Raw genomic sequence first — 15,855 nt, 5'->3', positions numbered from 1 at the left:
CTGTTGGAAGATGAACCTTCGCCCCAGTCTGAGATCCTGAGCGCTCTGGAGCAGGTTTTCATCAAGGATCTCTCTGTACTTTGCTCCATTCATCTTTCCCTCGATCCTGACTAGTCTCCCAGTACCTGTCACTGAAAAACGTCCCCACAGCATGATGCTGCCACCACCATGCTTCACCGTAGAGATGGTGCCAAGTTTCCTCCAGACGTGACACTTGGCATTTCATCAGACCAGAGAATCTTGTTTCTTATGATCTGAGAGTTCGTTAGGTGCCTTTTGGCAAACTCCAAGGAGTGGCTTCCATCTGGCCACTCTACCATAAAGGCCTGATTGGTGGAGTGCTGCAGAGATGATTGTCTTTCTGGAAGGTTCTCCCATCTCCACAGAGGAACTCTGGAGCGACCATTGGGTTCTTGGTCACCTCCCTGACCAAGGCTTTCTCCCCCGATTGCTCAGTTTGGCTGGGCGGCCAGTTCTAGGAAGAGTCCAGGCCACTGTGTTCTTGGGGACCTTTAATGTTGCAGAAATGTTTTGGTACCCTTCCCCAGATCTGTGCCTCGGCACAATCCTGTCTCGGAGCGCTACGGACAATTCCTTCAACCTCAAGGCTTGGTTTTTGCTCTGACAACTGCTTTTGCACTGTCAACTGTGGGATCTTATATAGACAGGTGTGTGCCTTTCCAAATCATGTCCAATCAATTGAATTTACCACAGGTGGACTCCAATCAAGTTGTAGAAACATCTCAAGGATGATCAATGGAAACAGGATGCACCTGAGCTCAATTACAAGTCTCATAGCAAAGGGTCTGAATACTTATGTAAATAAGGTATTTCTGTTTTTCATTTTTTATACATTTGCAAACATTTCTATAAACCTGTTTTCGCTTTGTCATTATGAGAGGAAAAAATTATTGAATATATTTTAGAATAAGGCTATAACGTAACAAAATGTGGAAAAAGTGAAGGGGTCTGAATACTTTCCGAATGCACTGTATATGTGTGTCTGTGTGTCTGTGTGTGTGTGTGTGTGTGTGTGTGTGTGTCAATCCTTTGTCAAAAGCTCAAAGCAGCTGAACTTAGTCAACAGTCTCCCATCCTCCTCATGCCCTTATCTACATACAACCCATCTCTCTCTCTCTCTCTCTCTCTCTCTCTCTCTCTCTCTCTCTCTCTCTCTCTCTCTCTCTCTCTCCCTCTCTCTCTCTCTCTCTCTCTCTCTCTCTCTCTCTCTCTCTCTCTCTCTCTCTCTCTCCTTCCTCTATCCCCTCTCTCTCTCCTTCACCCTCTCTCTCTCTTTTTCTCTCCCTCTCTCTCTCTTTCTCTCTCTTGCTCTCTCTCTGTCTCTCTCTCTCGCTCTCTCTGTCTCTCTCTGTATCTCTCTCGCTCTCTGTCTCTCTCTCTCTTTCTCTCTCGCTCTCTGTCTCGCTCTCTTTTTTTCTTTTTTTTTTCTTTTTGGGGGTAGATCAGCTTAATAATGCAGAAAGATTGTAACTTCCATCAATGTAATTGTCTGCATCACTTCCAATCCCCCATGTTTATATATATATATATATATATATATATATATATATATATATATATATATATATACATACACATACAGTGGGGAGAACAAGTATTTGATACACTGCCGATTTTGCAGGTTTTCCTACTTACAAAGCATGTAGAGGTCTGTAATTTTTATCATAGGTACACTTTAACTGTGAGAGACGGAATCTAAAACAACACATTGTATGATTTTTAAGTAATTGATTTGCATTTTATTGCATGACATAAGTATTTGATCACCTACCAACCAGTAAGAATTCCGGCTCTCACAGACCTGTTAGTTTTTCTTTAAGAAGCCCTCCTGTTCTCCACTCATTACCTGTATTAACTGCACCTGTTTGAACTCGTTACCTGTATAAAAGACACCTGTCCACACACTCAATCAAACAGACTCCAACCTCTCCACAATGGCCAAGACCAGAGAGCTGTGTAAGGACATCAGGGATAAAATTGTAGACCTGCACAAGGCTGGGATGGGCTACAGGACAATGGGCAAGCAGCTTGGTGAGAAGGCAACAACTTTTGGCGCAATTATTAGAAAATGGAAGAAGTTCAAGATGACGGTCAATCACCCTCGGTCTGGGGCTCCATGCAAGATCTCACCTCATGGGGCATCAATGATCATGAGGAAGGTGAGGGATCAGCCCAGAACTACACGGCAGGACCTGGTCAATGACCTGAAAAGAGCTGGGACCACTGTCTCAAAGAAAACCATTAGTAACACACTACGCCGTCATGGATTAAAATCCTGCAGCGCATGCAAGGTCCCCCTGCTCAAGCCAGCGCATGTCCAGGCCCGTCTGAAGTTTGCCAATGACCATCTGGATGATCCAGAGGAGGAATGGGAGAAGGTCATGTGGTCTGATGAGACAAAAATAGAGCTTTTTGGTCTAAACTCCACTCGCCGTGTTTGGAGGAAGAAGAAGGATGAGTACAACCCCAAGAACACCATCCCAACCGTGAAGCATGGAGGTGGAAACATCATTCTTTGGGGATGCTTTTCTGCAAAGGGGACAGGACGACTGCACCATATTGAGGGGAGGATGGATGGGGCCATGTATCGCGAGATCTTGGCCAACAACCTCCTTCCCTCAGTAAGAGCATTGAAGATGGGTCGTGGCTGGGTCTTCCAGCATGACAACGACCCGAAACACACAGCCAGGGCAACTAAGGAGTGGCTCCGTAAGAAGCATCTCAAGGTCCTGGAGTGGCCTAGCCAGTGTCCAGACCTGAACCCAATAGAAAATCTTTGGAGGGAGCTGAAAGTCCGTATTGCCCAGCGACAGACCCGAATCCTGAAGGATCTGGAGAAGGTCTGTATGGAGGAGTGGGCCAAAATCCCTGCTGCAGTGTGTGCAAACCTGGTCAAGACCTACAGGAAACGTATGATCTCTGTAATTGCAAACAAAGGTTTCTGTACCAAATATTAAGTTCTGCTTTTCTGATGTATCAAATACTTATGTCATGCAATAAAATGCAAATTAATTACTTAAAAATCATACAATGTGATTTTCTGGATTTTTGTTTTAGATTCCGTCTCTCACAGTTGAAGTGTACCTATGATAAAAATTACAGACCTCTACATGCTTTGTAAGTAGGAAAACCTGCAAAATCGGCAGTGTATCGAATACTTGTTCTCCCCACTGTGTATATATATATATATATACACTGCTCAAAAAAATAAAGGGAACACTAAAATAACACATCCTAGATCTGAATGAATGAAATAATCTTATTAAATACTTTTTTCTTTACATAGTTGAATGTGCTGACAACAAAATCACACACAAATTATCAATGGAAATCAAATTTATCAACCCATGGAGGTCTGGATTTGGAGTCACCCTCAAAATTAAAGTGGAAAACCACACTACAGGCTGATCCAACTTTGATGTAATGTCCTTAAAACAAGTCAAAATGAGGCTCAGTAGTGTGTGTGGCTTCCACATGCCTGTATGACCTCCCTACAACGCCTGGGCATGCTCCTGATGAGGTGGCGGATGGTCTCCTGAGGGATCTCCTCCCAGACCTGGACTAAAGCATCCGCCAACTTCTGGACAGTCTGTGGTGCAACGAGGCGTTGGTGGATGGAGCGAGACATGATGTCCCAGATGTGCTCAATTGGATTCAGGTCTGGGGAACGGGCGGGCCAGTCCATAGCATCAATGCCTTCCTCTTGCAGGAACTGCTGACACACTCCAGCCACATGAGGTCTAGCATTGTCTTGCATTAGGAGGAACCCAGGGCCAACCGCACCAGCATATGGTCTCACAAGGGGTCTGAGGATCTCATCTCGGTACCTAATGGCAGTCAGGCTACCTCTGGCGAGCACATGGAGGGCTGTGCGGCCCCCCAAAGAAATGCCACCCCACACCATGACTGACCCACCGCCAAACCGGTCATGCTGGAGGATGTTGCAGGCAGCAGAACGTTCTCCACGGCGTCTCCAGACTCTGTCACGTCTGTCACGTGCTCAGTGTGAACCTGCTTTAATCTGTGAAGAGCACAGGGTGCCAGTGGCGAATTTGCCAATCTTGGTGTTCTCTGGCAAATGCCAAACGTCCTGCACGGTGTTGGGCTGTAAGCACAACCCCCACCTGTGGACGTCGGGCCCTCATACCACCCTCATGGAGTCTGTTTCTGACCGTTTGAGCAGACACATGCACATTTGTGGCCTGCTGGAGGTCATTTTGCAGGGCTCTGGCAGTGCTCCTCCTGCTCCTCCTTGCACAAAGGCGGAGGTAGCAGTCCTGCTGCTGGGTTGTTGCCCTCCTACGGCCTCCTCCATGTCTCCTGATGTACTGGCCTGTCTCCTGGTAGCGCCTCCATGCTCTGGACACTACGCTGACAGACACAGCAAACCTTCTTCCCACAGCTCGCATTGATGTGCCATCCTGGATGAGCTGCACTACCTGAGCCACTTGTGTGGGTTGTAGACTCCGTCTCATGCTACCACTAGAGTGAAAGCACCGCCAGCATTCAAAAGTGACCAAAACATCAGCCAGGAAGCATAGGAACTGAGAAGTGGTCTGTGGTCACCAACTGCAAAACCAGTCCTTTATTGGGGGTGTCTTGCTAATTGCCTATAATTTCCACCTGTTGTCTATTCCATTTGGACAACAGCATGTGAAATGTATTGTCAATCAGTGTTGCTTCCTAAGTGGACAGTTTGATTTCACAGAAGTGTGATTGACTTGGAGTTACATTGTGTTGTTTAAGTGTTCCCTTTATTTTTTTTAGCAGTGTATATATACACATACATACACATACATATACATATATACACACATATACATACACATACATACACACATACATACATACACATACATATCCTTAAAAAAATATATAAATTCCCCTTTATTACTTTCCAACCCCACCACCCTTTCCCTACTTGGAGTAAACTAGTGAACAACAATGCTTAGGCCTCTACTTCCAGCTTATACCTACTATCTACATTTTATGGACACAGTCAATTTTACAATAATTATATTTTGTTTGTTTTTTCTCCTGAACTTCCTCTACTCTCTACCTCTCTGATCATTTTCATTATGTCGATCCGGTTTGCTTCTATATGCCATATCTTTCTAACTGTGCTCTTTCACAAAAGCTCCCAACCTACAACCTATATACTTATTATGGACACAGTATGCTTACATTATTAGTTATCTTGTTATTATTTGTTGTTAGTTGTTATCAGTCCCATCCTTCAATTCCATTCAACACCTCCCATCTATATTTTAACACCATCCATATAGGATTTATATTTGCCATATACAGTGGGGGGGAAAAGTATTTAGTCAGCCACCAATTGTGCAAGTTCTCCCACTTAAAAAGATGAGAGAGGCCTGTAATTTTCATCATAGGTACACGTCAACTATGACAGACAAAATGAGAAAAAAAATCCAGAAAATCACATTGTAGGATTTTTAATGAATTTATTTGCAAATTATGGTGGAAAATAAGTATTTGGTCAATAACAAAAGTTTCTCAATACTTTGTTATATACCCTTTGTTGGCAATGACACAGGTCAAACGTTTTCTGTAAGTCTTCACAAGGTTTTCACACACTGTTGCTGGTATTTTGGCCCATTCCTCCATGCAGATCTCCTCTAGAGCAGTGATGTTTTGGGGCTGTCGCTGGGCAACACGGACTTTCAACTCCCTCCAAAGATTTTCTATGGGGTTGAGATCTGGAGACTGGCTAGGCCACTCCAGGACCTTGAAATGCTTCTTACGAAGCCACTCCTTCGTTGCCCGGGCGGTGTGTTTGGGATCATTGTCATGCTGAAAGACCCAGCCACGTTTCATCTTCAATGCCCTTGCTGATGGAAGGAGGTTTTCACTCAAAATCTCACGATACATGGCCCCATTCATTCTTTCCTTTACACGGATCAGTCGTCCTGGTCCCTTTGCAGAAAAACAGCCCCAAAGCATGATGTTTCCACCCCCATGCTTCACAGTAGGTATGGTGTTCTTTGGATGCAACTAAGCATTCTTTGTCCTCCAAACACGACGAGTTGAGTTTTTACCAAAAAGTTATATTTTGGTTTCATCTGACCATATGACATTCTCCCAATCCTCTTCTGGATCATCCAAATGCACTCTAGCAAACTTCAGACGGGCCTGGACATGTACTGGCTTAAGCAGGGGGACACGTCTTGCACTGCAGGATTTGAGTCCCTGGCGGCGTAGTGTGTTACTGATGGTAGGCTTTGTTACTTTGGTCCCAGCTCTCTGCAGGTCATTCACTAGGTCCCCCCGTGTGGTTCTGGGATTTTTGCTCACCGTTCTTGTGATCATTTTGACCCCACGGGGTGAGATCTTGCGTGGAGCCCCAGATCGAGGGAGATTATCAGTGGTCTTGTATGTTTTCCATTTCCTAATAATTGCTCCCACAGTTGATTTCTTCAAACCAAGCTGCTTACCTATTGCAGATTCAGTCTTCCCAGCCTGGTGAAGGTCTACAATTTTGTTTCTGGTGTCCTTTGACAGCTCTTTGGTCTTGGCTATAGTGGAGTTTGGAGTGTGACTGTTGGAGGTTGTGGACAGGTGTCTTTTATACTGATAACAAGTTCAAACAGGTGCCATTAATACAGGTAACGAGTGGAGGACAGAGGAGCCTCTTAAAGAAGAAGTTACAGGTCTGTGAGAGCCAGAAATCTTGCTTGTTTTTTGTAGGTGACCAAATACTTATTTTCCACCATAATTTGCAAATAAATTCATAAAAAATCCTACAATGTGATTTTCTGGAAAAAAAATCTCAATTTGTCTGTCATAGTTGACGTGTACCTATGATGAAAATTACAGGCCTCTCTCATCTTTTTAAGTTGGAGAACTTGCACAATTGGTGGCTGACTAAATACTTTTTTCCCCCACTGTATGTATTCCGAGTATATCCACATCACCATCAGACCATTTTATTGGTAAACTACATGGTAATGTAAAAATTGTATTTTTTAGTGATGTAATCCAGAGAGGTTAGAAAATGTATCTAGATCCTCTATGAGGCTGTGGAGGGATTATAGTTGTGGATTTAAAAGAAAACATGAATCATCAGCGTACAATGACACCTTTGTTTTTAAGCCCTGGATTTCTAATCCCCTGATATTATTGTTGGATCTGATTTTAATAGCTAACATCTAAATGGCCACAATAATTAGATATGCCGATAGTGGACAACCTTGTTTCACTCCTCTTGACAGTTTAAAACTTTCTGAGAAATAGCCATTATTTACTATTTTACACCTAGGGTTACTATACATGATTTTGACCCATTTTATAAGAGATTCTCCAAAATTGAAATGCTCCAGGCATTTAATATATAAACCCCAGTCGTACTTTATCAAATGCCTTTTTGAAGTCTACTATGAATAGCAGGCCTGGTTTCCCAGATTTTTCATAGTGTTCTATTGTTTCCAAGACTTGCCTTATATTATCTCCAATGTATCTTCCATGTAAAAAACCTGTCTGATTAGAATTAATAATATCCAACAATACTTTTTAAATTCTATGTGCTATACATTTTGCTAGAATTTTTGCATCACAACACTGAAGTCTAAGGGGCCTTCAATTTTTTTACTCAACTGGATCTTTATATTTTCCACTTGTATCCTGTTTCAGTAATAATGAGATCAGACCTTCTTCTTGAGTGTCAGATAATCTACCATTTACATAGGAGTCGTTAAAACATGCTAATAACGGTCCTCTTAGTATATCAAAAAAGGTTTGGTATACCTCGACTGGTATGCCATCCAACCCTGGAGTTTTCCCGGACTTAAAGTCTTTAATTGCATCCAGAAGTTCCTCCCCTGTAATTTCACCTTCACATTAGTCTTTCTGTATGGCTGTTAATTTTACATTATCAATAGAAAAAAAATCTCTACAATTAGCTTCAGTTAGAGGAGATGGAGGCGACTGAAACGAAAACATATGCTTAAAGTACTTTGTTTCCTCCTTCAAAATATCATTTGGTGAATCATGGGTTACTCCGTCAATTGTAACCAGTTTCATTAAATTATTTTTGGTAGCATTCCTATGTTGAAGATTAAAAAATAATTTGGTGCATTTTTCCCCATATTCCATCCAGTTTGCTTTATTTTTATAATATATTACACTTGATCTTTCTTGAATAAGTTTCTCCATTTATTTTTGTTTTTCCTCTTCATTTATTCTGAGCCTCTATGTTACAGTTTTTATTGCCATCTATCTGTTCTCTTAGACCTTCTATTTCCTTTGTTAGTATAAACTCTTTTGACCTAAATTGTTTTTGTTTTCGAGATGAGTACGGAATTGCATGGCCTCTAAAGGCACATTTAAAGGTGTCCCATACAATAAGGGGATTTGCTGTACCTACAGTGAGGGAAAAAAGTATTTGATCCCCTGCTGATTTTGTACGTTTGCCCACTGACAAAGAAATGATCAGTCTATAATTTTAATGGTAGGTTTATTTGAACAGTGAGAGACAGAATAACAACAACAAAATCTAGAAAAACACAAAAAAAAAATATAAATTGATTCGCATTTTATTTAGGGAAATAAGTATTTCACCCCCTCTCAATCAGAAAGATTTCTGACTCCCAGGTGTCTTTTATACAGGTAACGAGCTGAGATTAGGAGCACACTCTTAAAGGGAGTGCTCCTAATCTCAGTTTGTTACCTGTATAAAAGACACCTGTCCACAGAAGCAATCAATCAATCAGATTCCAAACTCTCCACCATGGCCAAGACCAAAGAGCTCCCCAAGGATGTCAGGGACAAGATTGTAGACCTACACAAGGCTGGAATGGGCTACAAGACCATCGCCAAGCAGCTTGGTGAGAAGGTGACAACAGTTGGTGCGATTATTCGTAAATGGAAGAAACACAAAAGAACTGTCAATCTCCCTCGGCCTGGGGCTCCATGCTAGATCTCACCTCGTGGAGTTGCAATGATCATGAGAACGGTGAGGAATCAGCCCAGAACTACACGGGAGGATCTTGTCAATGATCTCAAGGCAGCTGGGACCATAGTCACCAAGAAAACAATTGGTAACACACTATGCCGTGAAGGACTGAAATCCTGCAGCACCCACAAGGTCCCCCTGCTCAAGAAAGCACAAATACAGGGACGTCTGAAGTTTGCCAATGAACATCTGAATGATTCAGAGGAGAACTGGGTGAAAGCCAAGGCAACAAAGGAGTGGCTCAAGAAGAAGCACATTAAGGTCCTGGAGTGGCCTAGCCAGTCTCCAGACCTTAATCCCATAGAAAATCTGTGGAGAGAGCTGAAGGTTCGAGTTGCCAAACGTCAGCCTCGAAACCTTAATGACTTGGAGAAGATCTGCAGAGAGGAGTGGAACAAAATCCCTCCTGATATGTGTGCAAACCTGGTGGCCAACTACAAGAAACGTCTGAGCTCTGTGATTGCCAACAAGTGTTTTGCCACCAAGTACTAAGTCATGTTTTGCAGAGGGGTCAAATACTTATTTCCCTCATTAAAATGCAAATCAATTTATAACATTTTTGACATGCGTTTTTCTGGATATTTTGTTGTTATTCTGTCTCTCACTGTTCAAATAAACCTACCATTAAAAGTATAGACTGATCATGTCTTTGTCAGTGGGCAAACGTACAAAATCAGCAGGGGATCAAATACTTTTTTCCCTCACTGTATGTTATGTCGGAAAAAGTCTGCTATAAATTCCTTTGTCCTCGTTAAAAATAAATTATCATCCAATAGGCTTTGATTAAATTTACAATATCCTCGCCCATGTGGAAATTCAGTAAGAGTAATGTATATGCCAATTATATGATGGTCCGACCGCATTCTGTCCCCTATCAACACTTTTTAAACTTTTGGTGCCAACGAGAATGAGATAAGAAAGAAGTCAAGACTACTAGCTTCGTTGAGTCTCCGCCATGTATATCTCACTAGATCAGGATATTTAAGCCTCCATATATCTACTAGTTCTAATGTATCCATGACATTCACGATTTCCTTAAGAGCATGTGGGTGATTGTTTGTGGTGTGATTTCCTTTACGGCCATTGAGCTATTCAAAACAGTATTATAATCCCCCACCATAATAATATTGTCTTGAATTGCTTGCAGGGTTGATAATTTATTATATATATATATTGTCAAAGAAGTGTGGATCATCATTATTTGGTCCGTAAAGGTTAATGAGCCATATCTGTTTATGGCCCAATAACATATTTAAAATAATCCATCTACCTTGCGTATCTATTTGTCTCTCTCTCTTTCTCTCTCTCTCTTTCTCTCTCTCGCGCCTTCCTCTATACACTTTCCCTTGCAGCAGTAATCACTAATGAATGTCATGGTGGTCCCTGAATTGAGGCTGTCCGACCATGTGGAGATACTGCTAGGTGTTATCTGCTGGGTAGAATGGGATGGCCGTTGGCGGCGGCTGTGTGTGTGGGGTGGGGGATCACGTCAGTGTAAGTGATTTTAAACACAGCTGTCCATTATGTACATGGATACACAGACTGAGTGGCTGGTCCCCAAGGCCAGGGACAGAGACTATCACCAGGCAGCACAGTTCTTTCCAAGGGGACTCACGCTCAGTGGATCTATGCAGCTATAGTGATCTCAACATATCACTGCCAAATGTATCATAATATTATTGCCAAATTGAGTGGACAATAACATGTTCCTATTCTATTGTTCTCTATTCTATTCTATGATCGTTTTTTAAATAATTTATGCTCAACTTTGTCTTTCTGTGACACATCGACTTTCCTTTCCTTATAGCTTTCAGGTTTGTCCAATACAGTACCGCCACTTTTCTTGGCACTGACTCTGATTATAATGCTTGTTGACATCACCTTTCCTCTTCCAATAGTTTATTATTTTTAGGTGGGTGTTTGTGATGTTTCACTTCCCCGTCCAAACCAGGCAACGATGCCAATATTGAAAGCAGCAGGTTTCTCTTATCAACTACACTAACAGGACTGTGTGTGTGTGTGTGTGTGTGTGTGTGTGTGTGTGTGTGTGTGTGTGTATGTGTGTGTGTGTGTGTGTGTGTGTGTGTGTGTGTCCATTCACTAGTATGTGGGTGGTATAGGGTGCATATCTTTTCTCTGGGTGGTCATATTTGGAGAACATGAAGTCCAAAAAAGGAAAGTGCATTTGCTGGGCGATGTGAATATTTTCATCTGTATCTAAACTCTTGCCTGCAGTATAAATCTTCTTAATTCCTTTTAACAATTTAATGAATCTTTCTCAGAATGTCTGTTTCTCAGAATGTCTATTTTGCTTTTGTAGAAAAAGGAAGTGGAGGTATTTTTGCAGGGTAATTTACTGTTTAGTGTTGGGAACATCATTGTGTCAAGAAAACAGCAGAGAAAGTAGAGAGGTCCTGAAAGAACAGAGTTACGGAGGGCAGCCAGGCGGGGGGTGAGGGTTTGGGGTGAGGAGGGTTAGAGAGGGTGAGGGGTGGGAGGTATGAATGCTCCAGCTTCTTGACCTCTTAGCATTAGAAGTGTTGTAAGGTCAAACCCCAGTGATGACAAGCTGAGCTGGTATTTAAAGTGGTCTCGCAGCAGCCCCTCCATTCTCCCCACCCCGGGTCTCTGTGTCGTATTATGTGTGACTTATGTGTATATGTCTTTTGGGGGAGTCCTGCTCCTTGTGCAGAGTAGGTGGGCAGGGGTTACCCTGTGGTGTTCTGGAGCCAGTAGGGCTTTCTTTCTCCATTGTTTAGGAGGCTGAGGAGCCGAAGGGGGCCGGAGGGTCGGTGGGCCAGCCAGTATTGATGCTAAAGGTATTGGTGGGCACAGCAGGGTCCACAGTGTGTGGAGGCTTATACCCCTGGAGGAACTGAGGTGAGAGGGGGGTGGGTGAGGCGAAAGTAATTACAGATGATATAAGGACCAAAAGAGAGGAAATTGATTAAAGAAAATGTGTGACCAGGAAGTAGACAGGAGTCTCTGTTTCTCTTCAATTAAACCAAATGTCTTGGTGGTCCCTCTCGCTCTCTCTACTTCTCACTCTTCTCTCTCGCTCTCTCTCTCTCCCCATCTCTCTCTCTCTCTCTCCCTCTCTCTCTCTCTCTCTCTCACTCTCTCTCTCTTTCTCAGCCCTGATCCGTGGGGGTGAAACCCTGTCAACATCATATCCCAGCAGGACGTTGGGTACAGGGAGAATGGCTGAGGTAGACGTACTGGGTTTGGGTGGGTGAGGTGGGGTGGGGTGGGGTGGGGTGGAGGTTGGCGAATGGTACGTGATTTCTTGGAAGGTGGTCAGGTTTGGAGAGGTGATGTGATGATGATTGATTGGTGGACTACAAGCTCTCCTGAGAGGCAGAGTGTGATAATGTGAACGCTACAGATGTAGGATCTTCATTTGAGCCAGTTTGCTACAGTAGGAAAATAATCCTGCAGTAACAGGAAATGTGAATTATTATGTGGATTATAATTAATATACATTTGTTGTAGGGGTTGAAACATTTTTCATTTTAAAGTGTAAATTACAAACTTTAAAAGCCTTTTTAAACCTTGAATACCCTACAAGTTTGCATTTCCTGCTGTGCAAGAAAATTATCAGCAACAAAATAGTGATCAAATTAAGATCCTACATCTGTAGAGAGACATGTTGAAAGGACATCAGCAGGCTCAAACATACAGGAATTGGAATGGTGCTAGAGTGGATATATAGTGTAGTATCAGTGAATATACATTATATATGTTGGGGGAAAACAGTACACAATGTATTCGTGGTCATTTTATTGTAAGGCATTTGCATTTCAAGCATTTAAAACATGTTTACTTTGAATGCTGTATTCAGTCTCCAGAATGTCCATCCAAAATATACATTAAAACTTCCTGTAAAGCCAGTAAAACTGTACACGAGTTTCTAATATGTGTGAATTTATACACATGTGGAAAAAATATGTATCCACCCGCCAACTAGTCCCGCATCCCTCAACAAAACATTTAAAATCACGTCTCTCCCTCCCTCCCTCACTCTGCCTCGTAAAACTATTCATACTATACGCTCGCTTGAGTATGCCAAGCAAGCAACAAAACGAAAGAAGAGAAAGGGGGGGGACGGGGGGGAGAAAAGGGAACAACAGGTTGTCAGTGTGGCTCACAACAAAATAGCATTTCCCCCCTCCAGCATAGCCTCCACAGATGTTTCATTCAGCCTGATGGCAGCCAGGCAGGCCACTCTAAGAAGTGCTCCAGCCCCTGACGGAATTCAGCCCCATTGTGCTGCTTAAGGAGGGCAGCCCGGCCCGCTGTTTACTGCTAGTCCCCCCCTCCTCTCCCTCCTACCCCCTCCCTCTGCGTGTTAGCAGGGGGAACAATTGGGGAGGGCCCTGCCTTAGAGCGGGGCGGTGCGGCGGGTCACAGAATGGGCTGTGAATCTGTGTGCCTCTGAATCCTCCGGGTGGGTGGTCCGGCCGGCTCTCTCCCCCTCCCTCCTCCTCTGCTCCCCTTCCCAACACCTCAGAGGAGAGCGATTAGCTCATCCACTCGGCCAAGGCCAGCCCCACCAGCCACAGAGCTCCAGATCCCCAGCCACACAGCCTGGGCTTGTGACGTGACGATAAGTGGGCCGGGGACCTGGCCATGGTGGGGTCTCTATTCAGGCCTGGATTATCAGGCCCCAGTCGGCCCCCGTGCTGGCAGGCAAGGCCAGGGCCCCAGTAGTCTGCTGGAGGGCCGCCGGTGGCTCTCTGAACCATGCTGGAGACTGGGTGGCAGTTAACACTAATCCGTACTGCTGCTTACCTCTGGCATGGGGAAATAAACAGTCATAAATTAACCTTCACCCTCTGTTTCTGACACACATACACAGGGACACACACACTACGTACACACACGCACAGACACGTGTGCACAGGCATGCACGCACACACATACACACACATCACATGCACGTATACATGCGCGCACACTCACACACTAAAACTCACACCCTCTCTGTCCTATGAGAATAGGAAACAGAAAAGTGTTTCTCCAGTGTAGAATGTCTAATTATTGTGAAATTAGAAAATGCATGCATTATTCTTTATCTAGATGTATTCATCTTATTTCAGTGTTGAGTGTTCTCTGTTTATATCTGTCAAAATTGAGCTAAAAAGAGATCTTACACAATAAGCACAAACCTCACTCCACAAAGACCTCCCAAACACCACTACAATTTGAGAAAACCACATATGGTTTATTTCCATTTCAACTGTTTTTCTGCCTGTTGTTTTTACATAGAAATCTGCTAAACAGACTTTAACTATCTGGGTTTGGAATTTCCCCTCAGTCTGAGATATACTTTTAGATACAATATAGCAACTGAGTCCCTTCAATGGACATTATAGAGACCCTTAGTTTGCGATGCCTCAACTAGAACACACAAGGGTCATTGGATATTCAACAACAATTTGCAGTACTTTGAATAATAATTTAACTTCACCACCCTAAAGAGCGTACCTGTAATGTATAATTAATTTTTGTCAAACTTATTGGTAAGACTATTCCTCCTATCCAGCACCAGGCTGGCTGGTTTTCTTAGTGAACAGTGACACCTAGTGAGAGGAAAGTAGCACTGCACTGTCCATGACTAGCACCGGCCTAGGCAGTTTAGAGTTGGGGTCCTACAGGAAGTAAACTGTCGATGCTCAGCCACTAAAACATTCCCAGTTTGATCTCAAATGCAACATCATTACAAGGTTAGTCCAAAAAGTAATCAACTATAGCTCTACTGTTGTTTAGCTTGTAGCTCTACTGCTGACAGTGTCATGATGTCACACATAGACCTGAGAGCATTTGGTTCAGGGGACCACTAGGGGACCCGTTGCCTAGCTCCCAGTATTGTGTGCCGGTGTGCTTATTGTGTAGCACTTTGCTCTAAACACCAGGGATACAATGGAGTGGCTCTCACTCTCAATGTCCACGTGCCACAATTGGATGACTGAGGGCTAAATCATATTAGCTCAAAACTGTAGGCTACACAGTTCTCTATGCTCAGTATAGATCCATAGATAGATCCACGGATGATACAGTCGCCATCGTACTGCACACTGCCCTATCCCATCTGGACAAGAGGAATACCTATGTACTGTAGGAATGCTGTTCATTGACTACAGCTCAGCCTTCAACACCATATTACCCTCCAAGCTCATCATTAAGCTCGGGGCCCTGGGTTTGAACTCCGCCCTGTGCAATTGGGTCGTGGACTTCCTGACGGCCGCCCCCAGGTGGTGAAAGTAGACAACAACACCTCCACTACGCTGATCCTCAACACAGGGGCCCCACAAGGGTGTGTGCTCAGCCCCCTCCTGTACTCCCTGTTCACCCATGACTGCGTGGCCACGTACGCCTCCAACTCAATCATCAAGTTTGCAGATGACACAACAGGGGTAGGCCTGATTACTAACAACAACGAGACAGCCTACAGGGAGGAGGTGAGAGCCCTGGCGGAGTGGTGCCGGGAAAATAACATCTCCCTCAGCGTCAACAAAAACGAAGGATCTGATCGTGGACTTCAGGAGACAGCAGAGGGAGCACGCCCCCATCCACATCAAGGGGGCCGCAGCAGAGAAGGTGAAAAGCTTCAAGTTCACTGACAATCTGAAATGGTTCACCCACACAGGAGGCTGAAGTAATTCGGCTTGGCCCCTAAGACCCTCACAAACTTTTACAGATGCACCATTGAAAGCATCCTGTCGGGCTGTATCACCGCCTGGTACGGCAACTGCACCGTCCGCAACCGCAGGGCTCGGCAGAGGGTATTTGGTATTTTATTAGGATCCCCATTAGCTGTTGCAAAAGCAGCAGCTACTCTTCCTGGGGTCCACACAAAACAT

Source organism: Coregonus lavaretus (genome assembly GCF_964263955.1).
Source record: "Coregonus lavaretus genome assembly, contig: SUPER_35_unloc_1, whole genome shotgun sequence".
In the NCBI taxonomy this organism is placed as follows: domain Eukaryota; kingdom Metazoa; phylum Chordata; class Actinopteri; order Salmoniformes; family Salmonidae; genus Coregonus; species Coregonus lavaretus.
The sequence above is the reverse complement of the archived record's forward strand: the minus strand, read 5'-3'. Positions refer to the sequence as shown.